The sequence below is a fragment of the Xenopus laevis genome, chromosome 3S (genome assembly GCF_017654675.1).
Source record: "Xenopus laevis strain J_2021 chromosome 3S, Xenopus_laevis_v10.1, whole genome shotgun sequence".
Classification (NCBI taxonomy): Eukaryota; Metazoa; Chordata; class Amphibia; order Anura; family Pipidae; genus Xenopus; species Xenopus laevis.
Genome location: NC_054376.1, coordinates 82,264,803 through 82,274,888, shown reverse-complemented (window position 1 = coordinate 82,274,888; position 10,086 = coordinate 82,264,803). Strand labels below are relative to the sequence as shown.

The 10,086-nt window shown below is 36.2% G+C and overlaps 1 protein-coding gene across 2 annotated transcripts in view; it reads left to right on the top strand.

Annotated features, from left to right (window-relative positions):
* The first annotated feature begins 359 nt into the window (after nucleotides 1–359).
* lrrn3.S (leucine rich repeat neuronal 3 S homeolog) overlaps nucleotides 360–10,086 on the top strand; it is a 135,442-nt gene continuing 125,715 nt past the window's right edge. Inside the window, exons 1-2 of one of the 2 annotated variants that reach the window (XR_005966670.1) lie at nucleotides 360–522; nucleotides 2,175–2,315. The gene's annotated coding sequence lies outside the window, so the exon portion shown is untranslated. The remainder of the gene's footprint in view (nucleotides 523–2,174; nucleotides 2,316–10,086) is intronic. The other variant, XM_041588553.1, reaches the window with a different exon arrangement.

Sequence of the window (10,086 nt, the reverse complement as noted above, 5' to 3'; positions counted from 1 at the left end):
AATAAAAAAATGTTACATATTACATTGGATGACTGGGAATGATAGCAAACACTATTCTTTTACCAATAGCAAAATGTAGGGATATTTTCATATAAATAGCTAGAAGAATCGAGTAAACAATTTATTCTAAAATACTGAATCAGCAATTCAGAAAAATGTAGGTAAATTGCATCCAAATTTAATTTCAGAATGATTACAGCAATAAAACATGCAATAAAACATTTGCTGCCTCAAAACAGCAGCAATTGTCGTACAGAAAGCTAAATAAATCTCCGCCATTTTGTCTCTTATGTACTAAAGGTGTTCTGGAACTAAATAAGGAAAGTTTTTTTGTTTTTTTAAAATATTTTATTGTTAGGTAATAAATCTTTATTTCCCCAGCAAATCACCTAATGCGTTTCACGTGTCACCACCATCATCTGCTGATCCGTGAAAGTGCGCGCAATATTGGATTTTACTGACTGTCGTGTCTCCCAAAGCTGCGGGTTCGGGGCGCTGCACCCGGACCAGGGACTTCAAGAGGTGAGTGACCTGTATATATTGAATGCCTGTGAATATACATTGAATAAGCAAAAGGTCCGGGGCATCTGCACCCAGGCCACCAAGTTACAGGGTGAGCGGTGGCAATTATTAGCCCGATCTAATCAATTTCACAGAAGGGGGAATACAGTTTGAGAGCAACCAATTTTTGTTATATGGTCAAGGTAACAAATCTGTTTATCTGGTGGAATCAAACACCTACCTCCAGGTGCAGTCATCTATTGCAATATATAAAGCTATTTCCTTTTAAAGGAAAACTATACCTGAGGGTTTCTATAAAAAATGCATTCCATAAAACAGCTAATATGTAAAACCCAACTTAATCTAAATAAATTATATTTATAAAAAACAAATTTTTTGTAGTATTTGCCATTGGGTAATCCTAAATATAAAATTGTGCTTTTAAGTTCTAAGGGCAGGACTACATGGCCGACTTTGATGAGTTTCCGTCAGATCCGACGCCGGCGACAAAACTGATGCGTCAAGACGGATGCGACAGGAACAAGGCAAGTAATATAAAGTCGGATGGTGTCGCAACAGTGATCCGACTCGACATGACTGTTGGATGCAATTGCTGCAAGCTGCATCCAACAAGTCGTGTTGCGTCGGATCACCGTTGCGACACCATCTGACTTTATATTACTTACCTTGTTTCTGTCGCATCCGACTTGACGTGCATTTTGATTTGAATTTGAAAAAAATTAGAAAATTTGAATATCGAATGCACTGTCTGTTGAAAAATTCGACTTCAACCATTCGCCATCGATACCTGCCGAATTGTTGTTTTAGCCTATGGGGGATCTCCTAGAAACTATTTGGAGTCAATTGGTGGACTTTGAAAAATGTAAAATTATGTTGTATGCCGTGTATTACTTTTGGCGCATACCAAAAATCCCAGATACAGTATTTGCGACTATGAATAAACCACAGTTGTTATACACTTCCCGAAAAGTCTTTGCAATTAAAAAATTTATTCTCCACATGGATTGTAATTAAAATTGTACAGTTAAGTAGCAACCTGCAAGGTCCATTTAGGAAGACAATCTTTTTTTTTTGGCTTTTGGATATACAGTAACTTTACCGTTGTGCTCACAGTTCAACTATTATGCCATTTCTACTATTGTAAGAAATAGCAACATTTAATCCTTGAGGACAAATTTCCTTCTCCCCATTACAGCATAGAAAAATGACATTGACAGAAGGATGAAACTGTTTGCCCTCAATTGTCATTATGAATGGAGAGTAGCAAGAAAAATAAAAAAATGTTACATATTACATTGGATGACTGGGAATGATAGCAAACACTATTCTTTTACCAATAGCAAAATGTAGGGATATTTTCATATAAATAGCTAGAAGAATCGAGTAAACAATTTATTCTAAAATACTGAATCAGCAATTCAGAAAAATGTAGGTAAATTGCATCCAAATTTAATTTCAGAATGATTACAGCAATAAAACATGCAATAAAACATTTGCTGCCTCAAAACAGCAGCAATTGTCGTACAGAAAGCTAAATAAATCTCCGCCATTTTGTCTCTTATGTACTAAAGGTGTTCTGGAACTAAATAAGGAAAGTTTTTTTGTTTTTTTAAAATATTTTATTGTTAGGTAATAAATCTTTATTTCCCCAGCAAATCACCTAATGCGTTTCACGTGTCACCACCATCATCTGCTGATCCGTGAAAGTGCGCGCAATATTGGATTTTACTGACTGTCGTGTCTCCCAAAGCTGCGGGTTCGGGGCGCTGCACCCGGACCAGGGACTTCAAGAGGTGAGTGACCTGTATATATTGAATGCCTGTGAATATACATTGAATAAGCAAAAGGTCCGGGGCATCTGCACCCAGGCCACCAAGTTACAGGGTGAGCGGTGGCAATTATTAGCCCGATCTAATCAATTTCACAGAAGGGGGAATACAGTTTGAGAGCAACCAATTTTTGTTATATGGTCAAGGTAACAAATCTGTTTATCTGGTGGAATCAAACACCTACCTCCAGGTGCAGTCATCTATTGCAATATATAAAGCTATTTCCTTTTAAAGGAAAACTATACCTGAGGGTTTCTATAAAAATTGCATTCCATAAAACAGCTAATATGTAAAACCCAACTTAATCTAAATAAATTATATTTATAAAAAACAAATTTTTTGTAGTATTTGCCATTGGGTAATCCTAAATATAAAATTGTGCTTTTAAGTTCTAAGGGCAGGACTACATGGCCGACTTTGATGAGTTTCCGTCAGATCCGACGCCGGCGACAAAACTGATGCGTCAAGACGGATGCGACAGGAACAAGGCAAGTAATATAAAGTCGGATGGTGTCGCAACAGTGATCCGACTCGACATGACTGTCGGATGCAATTGCTGCAAGCTGCATCCAACAAGTCGTGTTGCGTCGGATCACCGTTGCGACACCATCTGACTTTATATTACTTACCTTGTTTCTGTCGCATCCGACTTGACGTGCATTTTGTTGCCCAGAGTCGGATCCGACGGAAACGCATCGAAGTCAGCCATGTAGTCCTACCCTAAAGGCAGCCCCCTGGACCATAAGATTCACACAAACCAACCAAAGGCACACATATACAGTTGTGTTCAGAATAATAGCAGTCCAACACCACTAGCCTGATCAATCACTGTTTTTGGAAGAAGTTATATTGCTACATGGCAAATAATTTAATAGTATGTGTAGTACAGTAATACCAAACCAACAGACCCAACAATCATGACACGTATGCTGCTGATTCTGTGTAATTGAATCATTAATTGAGGCTTGTTCAAAATAATAATAGCTTGTTCCAAATAATAGCAGTGTGTTGTTCAATTAGTGACGTCATTCATTCTGTGAAAAAACAGGTGTCAAGTATGGCCCCTATTTAAAGAAGGAAGGCAGCAAATGTTGTGCATGCATTTCTCTCTAAAGATCTGAGTAAAATTGCTTGTTTCAGATATTGTTCAGAAGAACAGTGTGCTTTGCTTAAAAAGTTTATTGGAGAGGGGAAAACATATAAAGAAGTGTAGAAAATGATAGGCTGCTCAGATAAAATGATCTCAAATGCTTTAAAATGTCAACCAAAACCTGAAAGATGTGGAAGAAAATGGAAAACTACTATTTGAATGGATAGAAGAATAGCCAAAATGGCAAAGACTCAGCCAATGATCAGCTCCAGGAAGATCACAGAAGGTCTAACATTACTTGTGAGTAAAGTTGCAATTAGCAGATGCTTAATTCAAGACAAGCTACTGGCATGAAGCCCCCACAAAGTCCCATTGTTGGAAAAAAAGACATGTGCTGAAGAGGTTACAATTTGCCTAAGAACACAATGACTGGCCTAAAGAGAAATGGTGCACCATTTTGCTGACTGATGAAAGCAAAATTGTTTTAGTGAAGCATGGTGATGCAAGCATTATGATATGGGGATGTTTCTCATACTATGGCATTGGGCCTATTTATCGCATATCAGGGAACATGGATTAGTTACAATACATCAAAATACTTGAGGAGGTCATGTTGCTTTATGCCGAAGAAGAAAGAATGAATGCCCTTGAATTGGGTGTTTCAACAAGACAACAACCCCGAACACACCAGTTAACAAGCAACATCTTGGTGTAATGAAATGGCCAGCCTAAACTCCGGACCTTAATCCAGTGCTTGTGGGGTGACATAAAAAAAAAATGCTGTTTCTGAGGCAAAACCAAGGAATGCAAAGGAACTGTGGAATGTAACAGGTGCCAGAAGTTGGTTGATTCCATGCAACACCGATGTGCAGCAGTTCTCAGAAACACTGATTATACAACTAAAGATTACATCAGTGATTCAAAGGAAAACAAAATCTTAAAAAAATGTTCAGTTTATACAGTGAATGTTTGCATTTGTAAACACTGCTATTTTTGGAACAGCCTAATATTCCTTTTTCTTTACTTTCTGTAAAGGAATAACACACATTTGATAAATTTTTTCTTCATGTGTTAATTTGGAATAGAATGTGCAGTGTTCCCAATGCTTCTATCAGCAGAAAACTGCACTGAACAGGGCTTCTGCCAGTGAGCACCTTGACGCAAAAGTCTTCTTCATTCCTCAAATTTCCTGGGGCAGACGGATGCGTAGTCGAATGAAATAACCCGGCTTTTTTGTTAAAGTTCAACTTTTCACTCTACTGCACATGCACAGCCTCGAGAAGAAAGAGGAATCAGGGAGAGGATCACTCTGTAGTGCTCGCTGGAGGAAACCCAGGCTGTTGCAGTTTTCTGCTGATAGGAGCACCGGCCCGGGTGTCAGGTAAGTAAATACAGTCACTTGAGAGTGCCTAACTTTTGGCACCCTCAAGCTTAAAAAAAACTTCTGTTGTGATCATCTATTATGGTATACAAATTTCAGGGGGGTTGTGGAAGCACTCTAAAGGCTAAATTAAAATATATTTAGGTATAATGGAACTTCCCTGGTCCCCTGTCTCATAAGTAATTCAGTATAAATGCAAGTGCATGTGTTTACAAAACAGGGGTTTTTATTTACAAAGTTATGATCATAAAGTTGAAAAGCCACCATATCACGTCAAGGTAAACCCCATATGGCGGTCCCTAATTTGTTTATCTCAGGTCATAGTATAAAAAGAGATACTTCTCTGCATAATAGCATTTCCTGTATTCAGTGTGTTTTGAACATTGGTTTCAATCTGAAGGCTGAATCCTCCCCCCGCCAGTAAAAGGCTTTTAAGAGAGAGAGATGTGTTTTTTTGTAATAGCACCCCATACACACCCCTTTAAACTAATGGTGGTCCTATGCTTTAAATATGGGCATTGGTTTGGGCAATCTCTCTCTCTCTTAAAAACCACTTACTTGCGGGGGAGGATTCAGCCTTCAGACTGAAACTAATGTTAAACACACACTGAATACAGGTAATGCTATTATGCAGAGAAGTAAGTCTTTTTATACTATGACCTGAGATAAACAAGTTAGGGACCACCATATGGGGTTTACCTTGAAGTGGTATGGTGGCTTTTCAACTTTGTACAAATATTTGTACAATAGTTATTATTCCTAGTCAGAAAAAGGATTATTACAGTATGCAAAAATATATGCAATTAGGCTGTTTTTAATCACAGCCCCGATAGTAACAATAGTAGCAATATAATAGTTTGCTATGTTGCTTTGTATATCATTTTGCACTACACAGGATTGACTATGATTGGATACAATTTTATGTTTGTTTCACATTTGACACTGTTTACTTTTGGGTTCATGGTGTTAAAGCAATGTCATAAAGATCTCCCTAAAATTAGATCAGAAATCTTCAGAGGTGAGTTAAATTATAATACTACCAAAGCAGCTCTTCTTCTGCCAGGTCACACAGTGGGGTTAAGTGACAAAGGGACTCTGGATGAGCAGAGGGGCATGATCATTAGCAAAGTCTTTTGGGCAGAAGGTCACAGTTCAAGGAGCAGACAGAAAGCATAGTCAAAACCAGGCCAGTTCGGTGCAGGCAGAAAACAAGCAGAGTCAAACAGGCAGAGGTCAAAGCCAGGAGATCAATCAAGAATGGTCGAGACAGGCACGGGTCGGAATACAGATGTCAGAATAGTCGGTTACCAGGCAGAGGTCGGGATCACAGAAATCAGGAATAGTCAGGCAGGCAGGGTCAAAACAGGAATCAGAACACAGAAATACTCAGGATAGCACCCACGAACTCTCCTAAGATGTACCTAACAACGGGCAACCAACACAGACCTGAAATCCCTTTAAATATGTTTAAATTTGGCGCCATTGCGCTCTGATGTCATCACACCAGCGCCAATGCGCCTATAAATAAAGGAGATGCGCGACGCGGGCATCCCCGCTGGCCCACTAGACCACCAGGGTGAGTGTTTCTCACACAATCTGATCCATGCCAAGAATTTTCCATGATAGAACACATTATTTCTAGTATGCAACATCCTCCTTAAACCCCCTGTTGTGATTTTGTTTTTTTTATCAAGATTTCACTGTGCAGGTAGATTATCTGTGGTAATTTAATCACAAGGTTCAAACATGAAGTAGCTTCAGTTTTACTGTTTAGCTCACATACTAACACAAACCATACATTGTTCATGATTAATCAACAAGAATGGTCAGTAAAAGCTCTATTAATTGAACTGCTCCTTTAAGAAGATTATTTTAAATTAACTCTGGTGGAATACACAAAACATATAAAATTACTTATTTTATTTACTTTAGAACTGTTTTGTTGTCTTTGTTTTGGTACTCTGAAAGTATAATTTAACTACTTAAAATTAATGTTATCAAGACACAGCAGATACATTTGTTGTTGAAATTTGAATCCATAAACATACAGCATTAATTGTCTGTTAATATGGCGTTTTAAAACCATTCCATGCACTTCTACTTGTTACAGGGTTTCTCTTTCAAATCCATAAAGAACATGTGATCTATACCTTTGTCATTTCTTAATTTAAAAATATATAATCTGGTTTAAAAATGTTAAAAATATTTTGTAAAGCAATGGTAACATTGCTACAAATGTGACTACATATTGCATTAATATACAATGCTGTTGTAAGACAATTTGAAATAGGTACAGAATAGTAACTAAACTGCATGAATCGATATTGGTGGCAAAACAATACTGTAACTGAACAATTCCTAATCCAGGAAACCCCAGGTCCCAAGCATTCTGTATAATAGATCCAATACCTACACTCATCTTTTGAGCTGTCTATTTTAATAAATGGTTTAGTAAATTGTGTTCCAAAATATTCTGTTCAGTATGTAAACTCACCACCACATAAATGGTAATTTATCAAGCACAGTAAAGTAAATATGTCTGATTCTGAGCATGAGGAACCACATGTATCTACTAGTCTTGCAAAGTGTTGTTTGAAGTCAAACAGCATTTTATATTTTACATTTACATAAGATGTATAGAGAGATGTAGTCGTAACTGTAGAAAAAAATTTATTTGGTGGCACAAACTGATGTTTTCTTTGAGAAAGGCTGTGGACACAGCCAAAACATTAGTTTGTCACCAAATAAATTGTTTTCTACAGTATAAGACCTGTGAGTGTGACTGCATCCCTCTACACATTGTGTTAATTGATACCAGTGGATTGCACCCAGGAATTTGTGAGTACTTTTTTTGTGAGTGCCGGCATCTTTTTACAATATATATATATATATATATATAATTTTATATATAACTTTTTTGGTATAGTACACTGGATGCATCAGTATTGACAATGGAAGCAACAACTGACAGTATAGGGAGGAATGGGAACCAATATAGCATTTAACATTAGGAGGAAAAGTCCTTTCCCTTGCAGAGTTTACAGTATAAATTGTAATTATTTTATTTACCATAAGATGAAAAGTGGCCCCTTATCCTCATGGCTTTCAATTTAAATTGTAATTATTTAAAATGATTTAGGGTGTAGAAGTCATTGTCCCTCAGGATAAATATCTATGTATAAACTAGATAGTAATTATTTTATCAACAACTTTTTATACTAAAATAGAGGGAGTTAAAAAACCAGTTAAATATATTCATTTTGCTCATCAATGCAAAACCTTACCTGTACAGTAGATGCACTATTCTCTTGTTCAATTCAGTTGCTATAGGTTCCATAATTAACCATGAGCCTTATTCCATAATAGTGAGATTTCCGTGTTTAATACTCAAGGGAGTGAAATTGACATATGAGTAATGGGTCCTGACACTAGTGGGAGGAGGGTTAACCTTCACCAGTCCACCCTGGCTGTGCCTCTGGGGGTTATCAATCAATCTAGTGTCGTCTTTTGTCTGATTAACTCTTATGTTATCCCGCCAGAGTTCAATCAGCTGATTTGCTTTTATTTGTTAGTGGAGCCAAAATATGGACTGATGATCATACATTTTAATCAGAAATTGTCAAACGGTTTGAGACCAGCTTTAGAAAAATGCAATATCCAGCAGGGTGATTTAGCAATCTCGGGACTCTATGCTACTCAGTATGTGTGATATCCCAAATCTAATTAGGTCATGTACCAGCAGCTATGCATGACTTTTAAAAACATTGCCACAAAATTATTTTAGTTGGTAAATACAATGTAATTCATACTGAGATTTGTCTGTGTTTTCAAAACAAATCTGTAGGTGCTATAAGATAGAAGTCTATACACATTTTTATTATATATGTATATATATATATATATATATATATATATATATATATATATATATATATATATATATATATATATATATATATATATATCTTGTAGTGCATCTGCTTTATCTAAGAGCATTTAAAGAGTATGTAAGGTATTGATTTGATGTAGCCCACAATGAACCCTCCTTTTAGATACACTGTGCATAATCCTGAAGGATAAATAATGCATAATTTGTTTTTATTTGCATTCCAAAGAATAATCATGTATAATATACTGTGGGGAATCAGAAATTAATTGCAATGCTTGGCAAGTAGATATTTAAGGTGATAATTTTTCAACTTGGCCGTTGAAACTATTTTTATAGTGAAAGAAAAAACATTAACAGTGCAGTGTCGGCAAGTTATTTTACTTTATTTATCAAGGAGTAAGGCAGCTATGGTGTTAGATAAGCCTAGATAAATGTAATATTTCAATGGTCAAATGGGAATTATGTGCTATATATAGAAAACTGTGCAAAAACTGAAGATTAGATTCAGATGTTTGCTCAGCTAGGTAATTTGCATGTAATGATTGCAAGACATTTTCTACTTTACACTTTCCCTGGGTTCATTTTGTGGAAACACTTATGGCTCTGATTTAGAGCAGGGTTATTGCTTTCATATACGACCCACTCAAAACAGGTAGGAAAAAATGGTAGGTCATTTATCAAAATGTTTAACAACGCAAAATAAAAAAAAAAAAATAAATGTGCCATGTTTCTGAATTAAAACATTGACTCATGCAACAAAAGTACATTTTCTGTATTTTTCTGCAAAGCATATCTAGGATCAATTTAGAAGTCTGAACTTAAAAGCATAAATCAATATAATTAGAATTAATTAGCTTTCAAACAATTCTATTACAAGCATCATAACCATATACATCACCAAAGAACATCTTACGTAACAGCATTTGTGCAAAGATTTTTACTTCTTAATAATCAACCTCTATAGGAAAAAAAGTAAGCCTGTTTGATTTCTTAGAAGGCAGATCCATATTTACCTGAAGAAAACATTTTAGGGTGTTTTAAAATGGACACGATGGAGGGTACATATCTCCAAATGCACTCCTGCACTTTCACCTACATCTTTTTTTTATGATAAGCGAATCTGTCCCATTTTGCTTTGCCAAAAAATTAGCAAAACTATGTATACTGATAGTTGAGAACTGGCTGAAGGATCATGAAAGCATCTGTTAATGATCCTCATTGTTTGTGTGTAACTCAGAGTTGTGCATTGGGGTCACTTTTATTTAACCTAATTATGAATAAGGCAAGCATTAAAATAAATAGACACTCTATTATCTTTGACTTTGATTTATTAAGAAAGCCCTGGAGCTATAAACGCAGGGGCTGCATGACAAGG